The sequence below is a fragment of the Ctenocephalides felis genome, unplaced genomic scaffold, assembly GCF_003426905.1.
Source record: "Ctenocephalides felis isolate EL2017-DRISC unplaced genomic scaffold, ASM342690v1 CF-g0.4_SCAFFOLD_01604, whole genome shotgun sequence".
In the NCBI taxonomy this organism is placed as follows: Eukaryota; Metazoa; Arthropoda; class Insecta; order Siphonaptera; family Pulicidae; genus Ctenocephalides; species Ctenocephalides felis.
In genome coordinates, this window is record NW_020537758.1 from 56,865,299 (window position 1) to 56,883,464 (window position 18,166).

General features: G+C 28.5%; 1 protein-coding gene across 1 annotated transcript in view; it reads right to left on the reverse strand.

Moving 5' to 3' along the window:
• The window catches only part of LOC113372463 (protein yellow-like), a 45,250-nt gene extending 28,743 nt beyond the window's left edge, over positions 1–16,507 (reverse strand). The window contains exon 1 of the mRNA XM_026612798.1: positions 16,168–16,507. The gene's annotated coding sequence lies outside the window, so the exon portion shown is untranslated. The remainder of the gene's footprint in view (positions 1–16,167) is intronic.
• Between the last annotated feature and the right edge of the window lie 1,659 nt (positions 16,508–18,166).

Sequence of the window (18,166 nt, forward strand, 5' to 3'; positions counted from 1 at the left end):
ATTTCCAATGAAGCATTAATTCTAACACGACGACGCATCGGAGATCTTCGAATCTTTTTTAAATACAAATTAGCATACGCCAATATGCATATTCATAAATATATGTCCATATAATGAGCAAGAAGATCTTGAAATATCACTTACTCTTAATAAATACAAGTATAAAACTAATAGCAGAGTTGTAAAATAAATACAAACACGAGGACGTTTATGTGATCAGAATCGTTCACGATAATCGCTCAATTGTGTAATATGCTAATTTCATAGAATAAACAACTACTTACAAAAGTCGAAATCAAATTAATTCATTTTGAGTTTAAAGATAAAGACATTTAGGATTTCGTAGAAATTGTTAGATGTGATTAGAGGCGTGTGTCAAACCAGAGGTTGCAAACTTATTATATAAACATTTTATGAAAATGTTTAAGTGTTTTTGATTGATTTTATAAACTAATGGTGTATCGCGTTGTTCTTTAAGGCCAGTTGTTGATACTTGCCGTACCATTCTTCAAATAAAAAAATCTATAACAAACGAAAATTTATTCCATAATTATGAATTGACACAAATTTGAATGGCGGCATCCAAAGATTTCATTGAAACTTTTTGATAGTTTTACTTGACTTTTATGAAAATTTTGACATATTTAAAAAAATTGATATAAATATAATTTTTTTGAAAATTTAGAAGTATTTGATTTTTTGAAATGGTTTAAAAAATTGTAAAACTTGAAGTACAAACAACGATTATCATTAAATTTTAAGTGTTAATTATTAATATATTAGCCAGAAATATTCGTCAGCGGAATTGTAAAACTTATTTTTTGTAAATACTTTTTTTAACTTAACTTACAATTTCATTTATTTTTTTTATTGTTTTTGTTTTTTTCGGGGTAAAGGGTCACATGTTGGATCTATTTTCATAATAACAATACATTTCATAAAACAATAAAATAACGTATTCTTGAATATTATATTAAGGTCTCCTAAACTAAACAACAGTTTACTTACAACCAAAACACTAACAACGAAATAAAATACTTTTGTTATAGTTAGTTATAGTAGTTATAGAAAGAAAGCCATTTATCTCTTTATAGTTACGTTGCTAGATTTAAACATTTAAAGAAATGACTGATTACACATTTTTCACCTCTACTTTCAATTATTGCTGTTGAAAACTTCCTAACTTTACTTGGTTTTGAGATATTGGTCGTGGGCCTTTTTACCCATATACATTTAAGCCCCGCTCCACCCTAAAAAAACAATACGGTTTTTTGTCGTCATCAAATACTCAAGATGCATTGATGAATTTAACGAATACCATATAATAGCGATATTTATTGATTTAAAGAAAGCTTTTCAGACAGTGGATCACATTATATTAATTATTAAGATAGAGCTGGGATTAAAAGGTTTATCACTTAGCATTATTAAAGATTTTCTATCATAAAGAGCAGTATGGACCAAGGTTGGTAAGATGCAAAATTAAGTGTGGAGTCCCACAAGGCTTAGTATTAGGACCTTATTATATCTCATTTATAAAAATAATATTCAAGAGGAAAAAATGAAGGGAAAATGATACTGTCATAGTTCATACAGACAAAGACGAAAAAAATATTAGAAGAAATAATTAACAAGGACATAAAATTATATTCGGAATGGCTAATTGGACAACACGAAAATCTTCACATTGAACATAACAGAAAAAGAAATTAGGTTGAAATGTCATATGGATCGCAAGTAAAATATATAATGAACTTCTGCTCGATATTAAGATGACCAGTGAACCCAATAACTTTAAAAAGAAAATAATGAAATATTATAAAGAAATTGAAGAGGAAAGAGGTTGAAGTGATATTCAAAGAAAATTAAATTTAAGGTTTATTAATGTAGAATTAAATAGACACAAATGATATGTATATATAAAATATGAAAATTGTTTCATAATCTATCATACCGGACATCCCTGTCTAACTGAGATGTGAAAATAATATTAAAAAAATAATAATGTTTATATTTAACTATTAGAAAAGTTGAAACTATAAAAACAGACTAACATATTTTACTAGATCTATTGAGTATAGATATAAATAGTTGTTAGGTTGTCATTCCCTGTCTATAAAATCCATCAGATAATAAACTTTAAATTGTATCGAACTAATTATTTAGTTTGTCAAAAAAATACTGATATTGGGAAGATTGCGCAACGTCAAATTAGTGTATGTTGTATGTCCAGTAGACGTTCTTTATATATAAAATTTAAATATTTTTTTTAATAGAATTCACAACTACCTTAAGATGTTTTTTGATTTCATGCAGTTAGTAATTATAATATATGAATACTATTTAATTATAGTTTATACAGTACCTTTCATCCATTAAAAACTATAATATCACATTAATGGGATTCATACTTGTACTTTACTTTAATATCAACTCAAACAAAATATTAATTTCCAATGAAGATGATGTATGGATATGTAATTGCTCATTTAAAGTTCACATGAAACACGTCTTTCATTATTTCAATAATTTTATATATGATTGTACAATTAATATGTCATAAATTATCACTTGAAAGCAAATTTGAATAATTTACTTTGAAAACGCGTAGTAACATTAGCGTCAAAGGATTTATGTCTTATTTTTAATAATAATAAAAAAACAATTTTATATTATTGTACACACATATATATTTGTTCTCTATTTTATTCTTTGAAATAACTTTGTATGCATTTCGGCAATAATAAATCCGACATTAAATTTCTATTACTCAATAAATATCAGCATTTAAATTGTAACGTAAGTTTATTGAAGTAATATGTATTATTCGTGGTTACTATATATTTTTGAGGTTATTAAAATGAAAATTATTTTTATAGACAAAACCGATACTACAGCTGCTCAAAGAATAGGACTGGATCGCTAGCAAAACTAGTTGGTATTGGTATTTAGCATTGATGCAAGTTACATAAACTTCCCGATATGTGTAAATAATCGACTTAATCAATAAAAAATAAATTAATTTATGAGTGGATTTATTTATTCAAAAAGCAACTTTTCAAAAATCAATAAGTATTATATTTGAACCAGTTTCTGTGGGATTTTAATGGTTTAGTATGTTTATTAAGACCAAATACTATATCGTTATACCAAGTAAATCGTCTAAATTTAATTTTAGCTAACGTCAAAAAAACTACTCATTTTCTCAAACTTTGATAAATTTTTAGAATTAAACTGCTTGTCGTAAGGCCGTAATATTACAGTAAGTTTTATAAGGCTATGATATATATCGCTAAAAAAATTCCATAAAAATCGGCTTAATTTTTTTTTTTTCAACAGTTAATTAAAAGAAAACGGCTTGGTAGATTTTCACCTAAAACTAATCAGTACCATTATTCCCAACTAATATCTTTCGAACAGTTTTTGATTTTTTAAAATCGGTTCGGTAGAATGAGCTTAAATGTGGACGAGAAGTTTAACACTTTTTTTCAAATTACAAAGAAACTGCTTGGCAGATCGTCGCACAAAACTTACAAGCGATAGTCCTAATCGAAGTACATCAAATGGCTTTTGATTTCTGAAATCGGTTCAGGCGATTTTGAGGAAACGTCGATAAATGGTCTAATTTTGACCAATGCCAAAAAAACGATACCAATTTTTGCAAACTTTAGCGAATTTTCAAAGTGAAACCAATTGTCGTAGGGCCGTAATATTTTAGTATGATCTAGAAGACTACAGTATCTACCGTCAAAAAAATAATAATAAAAATCGTCAAAAATTTTTTTTAATACTTTATTACAAGAAAACGGCCCGGCCGATCTTTACCAAAAACTAATTAGCATTCCCAATCAATATCTTTCGAACGGTTTTTGAATTTTCATAATCGGTTCAGATTTGCAGGCTAAAACGTGGACGAAAAATTTTTCACTTTTCTGCTACTTATAAAAAAAAACGTCTCGATCGTCCCACAAAACTGACAAACGATAGTCTTCGTCGAGATACATCGAATGGCTTTTAAATTTTTGAAATCGGCCCAGCCGTTTTTGAGAAAACGTTAATTTACGGCAAAAAATCTGTTCACGTACACACACACATACTTTATCCAAATTTGGTCTCATTCGATTCAGAATGGCTTAAAACGTCGAGAAAACATAAAATTAGCGAATCGGATTTTTTGATGAAAACATAATCTTCTCCTTCGGGAAGATGAAAAAAAAACAGTAATGATTATAGTGAAAATAATAAAAGAAATGAAATATTTGTGCCGAGGCAGAAACGTAAGTTTATTAAATTAATTTCTATATTATTCGTAGTTTCTAAAACTCTTTCAAGTTATTAAAATAGAAAATGTTTTTATATGAAAGTCAATGAATGTACGTTAATTTTAATTACAAGAAGTTCTTCAAACCCAATTATTACATGATAAGTGAAGTTGCGAAAATAAATATTTGTTTAGGCGTTGTTTAACATAATAATTCTCTATATTTTTACAGATATTAAAAATATTAACGCAGAGCTTTATTCTATATATTAAACAAGAGATCAAATACAACAATAGTTTGTTAACTGTGTATCATTTATATACATATGTACTTCATAATGGAAATCTATGTTATTTATTTATTGATAGTGTTATAAGCCTACTGTGTGAACAAATATTACAGAATTAATCAGCAATTACTTCATTTTTCTAATAAAAGTTCAAGTCCTAAATGCTAATTACAATGACAAACCGATCATGGAAGTATGACTTTAATCACTTCATTGTTTTCAAATATTATAAATACTTTTAATGCTATTATAAATATATGATTTATAATTTATTAATATATAAATATAAATAATAGTTGACATTAAAAAATGTGTGCATCACATTATTGCCATATTACTTACAATTAACATTAATTAAAATTGTTATATGATGTATTTATTTTACTTAAAAGCCATCTCGTACACTAGCAAAAAAGTGCACTGTTTTCATTTATATTCAGTATATTAATCTCTTTTTTCTATTTAATTTTTTATTTACATTTTGCTTACGTACCTTCTAATTTAACATATATTATCATTAGGTTTAAATTTGAAGAGAATTGACATTTTGAAAGTTCTCATCTGTCAAGAAAAAAAAATTCGACGTCTAACAATGATATGTTGTTTTCCTTCATTTTTTCTACAACCTTACTATAATTTTTTGGTTCAATATCGCTATTTTATTTCCTTTGGCACAATCCAAAAAGATTTATCAAAATATGAATAGCCTTTTAGGAGCAATATATCATGAAACATTTAAAAATTAATTGTTATGTAATTTTTAAAAATAATTTAATTTTTGGAAATATTTGAATATATAAACATTATAATTTAAACATTAGTATGTTGTATTTTAAGTAAACTAGACAAAAATAATGAACTTTGTCATCAATGTGTGCATAATTAGCAAATGTATTGAAATACGTTAAAAAAGTAAAGGTGGTACATGTGGTCCAATGCACACGATTTTTAAAATTATAACATAAAAGATCATTCAGAATTCAACATCACAAATATTTCATAAAAAGTAAATTTTTGAACGCATTTAGTTGAAATTTTGTTCACTTTTAAGTTCCTAAAAATCTGTACTATAAGAAACAAGCTCAAGCTTTATTAGGTGACTGTCCAGTAATTTAATTTAGTTACAAAGAACATAAATATTATTTTATGATGTGGAATATCTGTGTAATAAATACAACTATGCTATAGCCTTATTTAACTTTTAAAATTTTACTTTTACTACATCATTGATGAAACTATTAAAAACGCTGAATAATATTCTTACTTATGACTTATGAGCTTGTGAAATAATATTTACATTCACATTTTACTTTAAAAATGTTCTAAAGAATATACCAGTATATAAAATTTAAAATTTGCCATTATCTTATTTAGTTACCATTATCTTATATATATTTATAAATGCATTTTATAGTTTTGCTTATATCTGAGAATGAAATTAGACAATAAAGCAATTCTGTTGTTATTTGTCTCACCAGCCATAATATTTTTATATTTTTACACCTGATTTCATGCAAAATGTAGGTGGATCAAACGTATTTCACATAATTGTCTTTAGTATTTAACACAAATATTCATATATTTGACATCAATAATGACCTAGTTACAAGAAACGAGTACTTTGGAAAACCCCTCGGAGTAACCAAAACTAATTGCTGAATGCCAAAACTAGGTAAAACCTGTACATAAATAATATTTATTATTTAAATAATCCAAACAGATTGATCCAGGGCTGGTTATTTCGAATAATATAAAGTTTTTAATATATAATTAATATTAACATTTAAAAAACAAAGATCATATTATTTTTACAATAATAATTAAACGGCTGAATTATATTGAAAATCAATTTAAAAATGAAACGTACGAGTACATAAATTTAAAAATCAATACAATAGACCAAGGGCGAGCAACCTTTTTAACACGCGGGCCAATTTAAGTTTTAAAATTTTATGGCGGGCCGCTCGTAATTTATATATATATATATATATATATATATACTAGCTGACCCGGCAAACGTTTAGCCACAGGTAATATTTTCAGAAAATCATTAGTAAAAGAAATGACTAACTAATTCTCAATGTATAATTATGTGGTATATAAATGAGGGGTAGCTAGCACAAATTACATTGATAATTTACCTACTGAAATACTATCATCCATATTTGAATTATGTTATGCTATGCTTAGCGAAACGAGTGAGGTTTCAATAACTCTGAAAAAATTCAGTTTTCTCTCAAAAACAGTTTTATCTTCATATATAATATTAATTTTTTTTTTTTTTTGCTAAAATTGCTCCTTTTGTAAAACAAGTACAATAAGATAAGTCTACAAATCAGTTATTTTTATTGGAATCAACCCTTTCGTTGCCAATATCTAAGAAATGTTGCAGCTGACAGCTAAATTTAGGATTTTTTATAAACTCAGAAAATTTTGATCGAATTTCAATTAAAAATGTTCACAAAAATGGCGATAAAAGTTAATTCATCGATCACCGAGCTATGTAAAAACTGATTGGACTACTTAAATGACTATTATACTCGTATATTAATGAAAATTTGGAGTTGTATGTAGTTTACCATTCCGCATTAAAAAAATTAAAATAAATAACAAAATAAATTGCTTTTTCTTTTTGAATAAAATTGAAGCTTTTTTATAAACTCAAAAGTCTGAACTAAAATTAAGTCAAAAGATTTATTGACTGAGCACGGGAATTATTCCGTAATTGCAACAACATTAGAAAATTGCCACAAGAACATTTTTTCTAAATATGAAAAGCGAAACACGAGATTCTGCAAAAGATATTATGATTTATTACCAAAATTACTAAAGTACTACAATTGTTTTTTCATATCCAAAAACAATTTATAAATATCGCCATTTGGGTCGTATACTCCTTTAAGCATTGCATCACGATTAAGCTAACGTACTTTAGTATTGAAAAACACATTCACGATGATTTTACTCTCGCGACGTCATAAGATTTACTTATTAAATTATTTTAAATTTAGAAATGTGTTGTTGCTATGCTTTCGGACAAGTTTTCTTGCAATAAATTAATATTTATTTCATCAGGAAATGCATTTATCTGCGAACAACAGTTTTTAACAGTATTTGACTGACAACAAAATTAGTTCTTACAGCCGTATTTGATAAAATATCTAGAAAAATAATCTGTAGTTAAGAAATGCTTCGCGGGCCGCAGAAAAGTATCCGGCGGGCCGCTGGTTGCTCATCCTTGCAATAGACGATAATTATTGATAGGTATAAAAAAATATATTCAACTGGGCCTTCTTCACTTATCTCACTCTCAATAAGAGGGTTGAAAGTTTCACTGTTTCTTAAATTTTTTTGCGGACTGGCCGATCTTTAATAAGGAAAAAACAAAAGATTTAGCAATTTTCTGATAATTCTTAAAAAAAACTCTGGGCCGATAGTTTAATCAAATGACTTTTAAGTTTTATAAGTAATTTTAATAATTGGGTCACATACACAGTGCATGTGTGTGTATGTTACACACACTTTCATACACCATCATACATGCGATTTAGAAACAGACAGGTTTATATACAGATGATTTTAATTTCGGTTTATATTATTTTTTATATTCAAGTTAAAGTACAACGAGGCTTGAAGATCCGGAGGTAAAAAGGTCCACCACTAACGTCTCAAAACCAGTTAAGAATTTTGTAACAACAATATTTGCAAGTGGAGGGATATATAACCAGTCATCACCTTGACTCTTACGACGTTGTCATTGGAAAATAAACGGCAATGATTGAAAATCTATAACAAAAGTATTTTCTTTCGTTGTTAGTTTTTTGGTTGTGAGTACTTTGGTTCAGTTTTTAGGACCTTAATATAATTTTTAAGTCTACGCGATACCTAATTATTTTAGATGTATTGATTTTAAATTAGATTTAACCTTTTTTAAATTATTATAGGGTAAGTTATATATAGTTATAAAAATCAAAAATAATTTTTTTTATATATCTTCACGTTTCAAAGTTTTCTTAATATTGTGGCATACCTTAGATAAAATGAATGGGAACACAGATCAACCGATTTGAATAATTCAAAAAACATTCGATTCGTATTGATAAGGAGACGTGCTGATTAGTTTTTGGCGAAGGCAGGTTTAGCCGTTCCAAAGATATGGGTAAAAAAGTGCCAAAAATGGTAACTCAGTTTTTAAGAGAACGGAGCGCCCGATTTTAATAATTCAAAAAACATTTTACTTGTATTGACATGATGAAGAACTGATCAAAGTTTTGAGAAGGCAGGACCAGTGGTTATGGACTCTCAATAAAAATAAGTTAAGAATGTCATTTGGCGGTCAAAAATGTTTATTGTACATGTGTACATCAAGTTATTAGATATTTTATAGAAATTTTAATGATATGTACATATATTGTGTAATTTCTTTTGGGTTACGTACGAAGATTTTTAATTACAGTACGGGAAGTTCCAGCAATTTGCCTTAAGGCACGTATAACAAGGTTTTATATAACATTTATAAAAGTTTACATCTGAGTGGGGTAAAAGGAACCAACTGAACATTTACCTTGGCAAAGCTGTAAAAAATGAAAAGCAGCAATAAAAAATGACAGTCTGTAAAAATGCACCCATGAAATTTATATCTTGCATTGGTTGAATAGTGTAAATATTTTTTTTTGTACAATTTCTTTAAAATTAAAAAAAGACATTGATCAAAATAAGATGACTGGGCGTCCCAATTTAGACCGCCTAAACCAAGACCATCAGGTGACATTTTTTGAAACACAACAAAAAATTACTTTGATGAATTATCTGGAAGCTTTACTGAACATAGTCAGATAGTATTACTGTGACGTAATTGTTTACAACAGATTACTTTGACGTAATTGTTTTTTTTTTCACAATATAATTGCTCAAAGTCAAATTAGACGTTCGAGCCCCGCCCTACACTAGAATGAATCTCTAACATTATCATTGAAAAGAAGCGAATAATTTCATTCATTGAAAATTTGAAATAAATGAGAAACTAGTTGGGCGCATGGCATCGTGCCTTAAGGCAATTTGCTGAAACTTTCCGTACCGTAGTTAAAAATATTGGTACGGAACCCAAAAAAAAATACACAAAATGTGTAGGTACACATTATTAAAATCTCTATAAAATATCTGATAATTTGATGTACATATGTCCAATAAACATTTTTGAGCGCCAAATGATATTTTTTAACTTATTTTCAATGAGGGTTCATAACCGCTAGACCTGCCTTCCCAAAAATTCGATCTGTTTTTCATCTTGTCAATAATGTAAAATATCTTTTGAATTACTAAAGCGGACGCTGCGTTCTCTCAAAAACTGGATTACCATTTTTGTCACTTTTTGTCCCGTATTTTCGAAACGTCTAGACCTGCCTATGCCAAAAACTCAGCACGGTCCTTATTAATAAGATGTTTTTTGAATAATTGAAATCGGTTGAACCGTATTCTCGAAATCGTCGACGAACTTTGTACCCGCACACACACACACACACATACATCCATTTTTTCTAAGGTATGCCACAATGTTTAGAAACCTCTAAAACGTAAAGATATATAAAAATTTTCATTTTCGATTTTTTGAGATTACTATAACTTGCCCTACGGGAGGTTAATTATGCAAGAAACTTAACATTTAGAGTACACCAAGCTATTAAAAGTATAATAAATTAATAATTTATTTGAATTCAGAAAACATGCATGTTTTTCAATTTTATTCAGCAAAATACGTATTTATTCTGCCTTTTATATATTTTCCCGTCATATTTAAACGTGACATATATACAGTAGGCGCAAATAAAAATACGCTCTAGATATGGATTTTATCATTAGACAGTCTGATGGCATGACGTTATATACATGGTATATTTTTCCCATTACATTTAATATTTAATGTCTTACGTGATGATGGTACCATATAACCATTTGTATACACCATTCAAGTTGAATTATAAAAAAAAAACTCCACAAGCTAAACTAAACAAAGTTAATGATTAATGAAATTACAAAAACGCCTTGAACTTGAATCGAATTTATAAAAAAGGTCGAGCGTTTGATCGAATGACTTCAACTATAGAATTGGAATTAATTAATTGAAAAAATTACGTAAAACTAACAAATTTGATAGATCGATATTGTAGTACATTCATTATTACATAATTGATACATATGCAATAACCGGAGCATCATTTTATCAATTTATAGTTAATTTTTTTGGTATAAACTGAACTTAAACTTTGATTTACATCCTTTATTGCCTTTTTCTTAAATCTTAAATCTATTACTTTTTCAGTTTGTAGCAAACGACAAACAAAACTAGTGTGGTGTATGGCATCGTGCCTTAAGGCAAATTCAATCAATTATTTTGTTAAAGCAAGCAGAAAGTTCTTTGAATCATTTAAATCGGACGCTTAGTTCTCTCAAAAACTGCCATTTTTTCACATTTAGCTCTATATCTTCGAAATGGCTGGACCTGCCTGCGCCAAAAACTAATAACCACTTCTTCCAATCATTACTAATTGAATGCTTTTCAGATCATTCAAATCGAATGCTTCGTTTTCTTAAAAACTCGGTTTCTATTTTTTACACTCTTTGTTCTTTATCTCCATAACTGCTGGGCCTGCCTTTGCCAAAAACTAATCAGCACATCTCCCTATCAACAGGAATCGAATATTTTTTGGACCATTCAAATCGGTTGATCCGTGCGCCCGAAAACGTGAACGAAAAAATGCGGACACACAAAACACACACACACATCCATTTTTTCTAAGGTATGCCAAAATGTTCAGAAACCTTCAAAACGTCGAGAAATGCAAACATTTTCAATTTTCAGAAGTTATAGTTCTGACTAGTGAAATATATAATGTGTTCAGCAATAAAAAAACATTAATAAAATATCATTATGCCATTATTGTCTATTGTAGTATTAATTATTAGGAAATGTGTAAAAATTGATATTATTGATACCTAAAAACTAGTTAAAACCAGATATTCTTTAAGTTAAATTTGAAAACTCATTTCGACAGCCTTTCAGTTTTTTTGTATAAAAGCATTTTTTTAAATCTGACATGCTAAAGATTTCTCAACGTTTCAAAGTCATTCTTAATAGTATGGGACCAAATTTTGAAAAAAAAATGTGCGTGTGCTTATGTAAACCGTTTTCTTCTTTACGTTTTCTTAAAAACCGATTTTTAACCGATTTTAAAAACTAACTGGTACTTACCTTTACGATAAGCTTTTTTAACGAAAAAATACCCTTTTGAAAAATATTTTTTTGAATCGACGAAAGATATAAAATTAGCTCGCATACATAAGCACACGCAGATACAGACTTTTCCAAATTTAATCCCATTTGATTCAAAATGGATTGAAACGTCGAGAAAACAAACTTTGCCAATCGGATTTTTTGGCGAAGAAAAAGCCTTACCTCCTTCGGGAAGGCAACAATAATTGCTATTATTTCAGTAGCATCTAAATTTTTTATTATTTATTATTTTTTATTTAAAAAGGTATGAGTTATGTACTTTTTTCTTATTAAAATATAATATAACTAGCTGACCCGGCAAACGTTGTTTTGCTAAGTAAGGTATATTCTAAACAATTTCTAGAGAAACAAAAATATTAATACTTTAAGTGTATAAGAATGTGTTATTTGATTGCTATATATACAATGAGGTATTATAAAAACAATAAACCCCATTCAATCCAAGATAATCCAATTCAATCCAAGTCTTTTTTGGTCTTTCGACTTATTGATTACGTTTCAAGTTTTTCAAATTTTTTTGGATTCTGGATTTTGTGTATAATTGTAAATAATACTACTCAACTTATACAAATTTTTCAAATTTCCGCAAGGAGAGATAGAAAATGAATTAAGTATTTCTTCTTGGACCCGCTTTTTGAAAAGTTTCAAGTAACATTCGATGAATTAAAGTAAATTTAATAAGAAGTATTATGGATTTTCAAAGATTACTCTTTATCTCTCGATAGCAAAGTCATAAGAATCAAGGTTATAGCTGGTTATGCATCTTTTTCCCTCTACATTCAAATATTGTTGTTAAACAATACTTAACTTTACTGGTTTTTGACACATCGGTGGTGGACCTTTTTAACCCCGGACCTTTGTATATTACTATCTATTATTCGATAAATTCTGGGAAATTATAACTGGGAAAATGTTATTCGACAAAATATCCCTTTGATCGATACCAAATTTAGGTTCTGAATTAAAATAACAAATTAAAAGTAATATAACCTAGAAAATGTTTTATAAATACCAAATAAGTATATAATTATTGAGATCTTTTAGAGCACCGTGTTTGTAAAAAATATGCTAAAAAGTGCATTTTCATATTAACATTTCAAAAAAGTTGATATTTTGAGTCTCTAGTAATACTTGCGGCCCGTTTGCTAACGTTTTTGTTTATAAATAAAACTACAAACAAAACTGCTGACTACAATTTAATCATAATTAAATAATAATTACGTAAAACATCCTATTAAAAGTAATTGAACATCATCTGCCAAAAACGTTTGACATTTCACGTGTTAGCCACGGTCCATTGTTTTATTTAAATTACGTTTCAACAAAAAAAATTCTACGCGATTTTGCAATAATATCTCACTTTTCCGACAACCTACTGATTAGCACGAATTTTTCAAGACTAAGACTGGCCAAATCGATTCAGCCATTTTCGAGTTTTACTTGGACATTTGAAAGAGAACTCCATTTTTATATATAAGATAAAGAGGATTGCTCTCGATTCCAGGAAAAACAGTGTGAGAGATTTCCTATTGCCATTTCACATCGTAGTGCCCGAAATGGGCTATTTTCATTTGAAAACATATTTTTGATCGATATTTTCTAGTAAAAGTTTATATGACTACTGCATGATATCGATTGATCCAGAGCGGAGTTTCGTACTCACAACCTTGTCTACACGTTGAAGCCGTGAAATATTATTTGTGAAACTTTATCTTAAACTCGTAATCTTAAATATAGGTTCTATCAATTTTTAGGCAACTCGTAAAAGCGTCCCAATTACTTATTATACCCAATGTTTCAAAAAAATTTTTAGTTTAGATTTAGAAGATCATCATTATGTTTATGAAAGAAAAAACATAGAAATAGTAGACGATCACCAAAACGACCATAATGACATCACTAATAATATTGATGTATAGTAGTAATTAAAATCAACTAATCTGCCAACAAAAGGTAATTTTGATAAAATATGAATTTGTGAAAGTTACAAGTCACGGCCACTTATACTGAGCTAAAATACCTTGTAATAAAATGTTTAACCAATATAATAACTACTTACAATACATAACAATATAGCTATTGACATGATTGCAAAGATATGTAAGTTATTTATGCTTACTAGCTGTATTATTAGTCTTATATAATCGATAAATAATTATAATTCAGGATTATCAAAAGATAATTAACAAATCATTAATTGCAAGATCACGTTGATATTAAGTAATAATGCTAATAATTTAAATTACAATTATATACAAATTAGATACAAACATTTTCTCGTGAAATTTTGTTATAAAACTACAAAGTGCTTCATGTGACACATCACTCAAATTTAAAACCCTTCTGATTATTAATACCATTTGGTTAATATTTGTGATTTTTTTCCGAAATCTCAATTTCTAATTCATCAACAGATCTATATTAACGTCAAAATATATTTGGTGTTGGCTTTTAATCAATAAAGTGGAAAAATAGCAGATTAGAATGATTCAAAAAGCATTCGATTCGCACTGGCGGGGCCACCTGCTAATTAGTTTTTGGCACAGGCAGATTCAGTTCAGTTATACAGAGCCAAGAGTGAAAAATAACAGTTTTTAATAAAATGGAAAATCTCATTAAAGTGATTAAAAAAAACGGATCAGTTTTTGGCTGACACAGGTCGTTTCATAGATACAGATCAAGGAGTCAAAGAAATTACTGTTTTTGACTTTTTTTTAATTAGTTAGTAATGTATGACATCGTACCTTAAAGCAAATTGCTGGAACTGCCCGTGCATAATGAAATATTCGAAGAATAAAATTTAGTTAAAAAAAATTGTTTGAAAATTAAAAAAAAATTGAAATATTTTTTTTCTCCACAAAAGCAAATTTTTCGTCAACACAAGCTGAAAGTTTTTTGAATCATTCAAATAGTATGTTTGGTTCTTTCAGAAACTGTGTTTCAATTTTCTGTACACTTTGCTTCGTACCTTCGAAACGGCTGGACCTGCCTTTACCAAAAACTAATGATCACATCTCCTTATCAATAGGAATGGAATATTTTTTGGACAAAAAATTGTATCCATACATGCATACATACATACATATACACGCATCCATTTTTTCTAAGGTTTCGATTTCGATTTTTTGACGATTGCAATAACTTACGGGAAGTTGAAAAAGTATTTTACTTGTGTTGACAAAATAGCAAAGGCAGGTTCAGAGATTTTGGAGATGCAGATTTTTTTATAATATCTTATATTTTTTGGTCAAACAAGATTTTTGACTTCCCGTAGGGTAGTTATAGTAATAGGCCAAAAATCGAAAATGAAAATTTTTGCATTTCTCGACGTTTTGAAAGTTTCTGAATATGTTGACAGAAAAAATGGATGTGTCTGTGTGTGTTTGTGTGTCCACATTTTTGGGCGCACGAATCAACCGATTTGAATGATTCAAAAAACATTCGATGCCTATTGATAGAGAGATGTGCTGATTCGTTTTTGGCAAAGCCAGGTCCAGTCGTGACGGAGATAAAGAGGAAATAGTGTAGACTGTAGAAAATAGGAATTTAGTTTTTGAGAGAACGGAACATCCAATTTGATTGATCTAAAAAACATTCAACTAGTGATGATTGGGAGAAATGGCTATTAGTTTTGGCAAAGGCAGGCCCAGTTTTTTCGAAGATACAGAGCTACATATACAAAAAATGACAGTTTTTGAGAGAAATAAGCCTCCGAATTGAATGATTCAAAAAACTTTCTGCTTCTGCTGACAAAACAATTGCTTTTGGAAAAAAAATGCATTTCATTTTTTTTGTATATCGAATATAATTCAGATCTCAATTTTAATTCTGGCTGAAGTTTTAAAGCTCACTTATATACTTTGAATAAATATTTTTGACTTTGTGATTCAGTTTATATAATTCTTAAATCTATAATCTATAAATATCTATAAATATTAGACAGTGTTACAGTATTTATAATAATCTATTTGAAAACATTCAGTATTCCTCGAACATTTCGTTATGGTACGGGAAGTTCCAGCAATTTGTCTTAAGGCACGATGCCAAACACCACTAGTTACATATCATTTTTTTGACTCACAATCAAATAGAATTACTAGTAATATTTGATAGATAGGTAGACATGAGGCGGATATACATGAAATAGGCATCTAAATGAACCGGTCTATTTTATATCTTATTAAACTGGTCTACTGAATATATATAATATATATAAATCAAAAAAATATTGAATAAATCGATGAATTACACTTACCGGGAACTTCATGCAACATGCCACAACAAAAAATGCCACTTACAGTTAGATAATGTATGCAATACTATACCTAAATTCCGTCAGAATCATATAAATCTTATCCTCGCATTGAGCTCAAACTTTGCTGGAATATTGATTGACCCTGTGTCCAAAATCAGAGCCCAATCTGTTGCGATATTTAACGTAAATGTTGGTTCTAAACGAATTTAAATTATCCATTTTCGACAAAATTTGCATATTTTCCGAAATCGCTGGTTAATCTTGAGCACAATAAACTGTATACTTTAACAAATAAAAACGTTCTTGTACTTTGAAATATATAAACTAAAAACAAAAATTATATCACTCATTGTCATTCAAACAGCAATGTGAAGAGGTCGTCATCTCAGGTAGACTAAAAAGAACTGACCTAGACTGACCTCAAATCCCATATAAAGCATGGGCCGAGGAATTTTTTGAAAAGAAAGAGACAGGTATCATGGAATAGAAAGGAATAGTTCTGTTGGCATCAGGGCCGGATTTAGAAATTTGGCGCCCCGGGGCACTGACAAAAATGCCGCCCCATCCCTGAAATTTTACGAACTTTGGAACTTTTTTTAAAGCAATCGCGCTGCTTTAGCTGCGAGGGACAAAATATAGAAGCGCGTAAGCGCCGCGTCGCAGTCTAACGGATAAACAATGTTACAAAACTTATATAAATGTAAACAAAATTTATACTTATTATTTTAATATCTTTAAAATATCTGATAATTTAATGTGCATATGTCTTATGATCACTTTTGTCCGCCAAATGTTTCTTTTTCAATTTTTTTTATTGGATCATCGAAACCGCTAAACCTGCCCCCCACAAATTTAAGCAGTTATTTATTCTGTAAATTTTTTTGAATGTTATTCGACGCTTTTTTCTCAAAAACTTTGCAAAAAGTTTATAATTTTCGAAAAATTTCAAAATACAAAAAATGTATTTTAGAAGTTTTTTTTCATTTTTCAATAAAATTTAAAGCTCTTTATGAAATGTAATTTTCAGTACGGGATGTTTCAGTAATTTGTCTTAATGCACAATGCCATGAGTCACTAGTTTAAATTTTTTTCGACGCTATAAGCTTGGAAGTGCACAAATTCGTCATTTTAAGAGGGCTCGAGAACTGTAGTAAATATTTTTCTTAAACTTTCAGCTTGTTTACGGATCTTTATATTAGCCAAATTGCCAAATTTAATAACTTATGAACCAATTTGATAATTTACGTTCGGAGAGGGAGGCAAGGCAAAATAATAAATTTTAATAATCGGTTATTTCAACCCAAATTTTGCATTGCAATCGTATTATGTTTTGTTAATTATATTTCTTGAAATATAAAAATGTTGTTAAAAAAATTTGATTATATTGTATAGAATTTTTTTCTCACTATCCAAATTTTGCCGCCCCCAAAAATTTGCCGCCCTGGGCAGTAGCCCCGATTGCCCCTACTGTAAATCCAGCACTGGTTGGAATATTGCAAATCCGAGATGGCGACTATATTAAAAACGTTACATGTAAATATATCCATCAGATGTCGCCAACATCTTTATTAACAACTATTTCGAATGGAAGACATATTTTATACCTTCTGGTTTTGATTATTATATATTTATTGTTAGCAATCTCTGCTTAATGTTAATGCTCTTGTAAAACAGATTGCAGAATAAATTAAATAAATAAAAAAGACATATTTCATAATAATAGCTTACATAATCAAAAAATAATAATTAAACTAGTGGGGTGCATGGCCGTAATTAAACATTCAAAGAATTAAAATAATCAATCATCAAAAAAGTCTATGAATAAATATTATAAAACAAAATGACAAAAAATGTGAAAACTTTTTAGATTAGACGACGTTGTTTATATATGTTTGAATGAAATATATAAATAAACAAAATCAAATTAAGTGGACTTATTGTTAGAATGAACATATTTTAATTCAAATGCACCAATTATTTCATTGGCGAAATAAATGCACTGCGTTAAGGATTTTAAATAGTTAATGCAGTATCAACCATACAAACATAAAAAAATTAGAAAATAATAT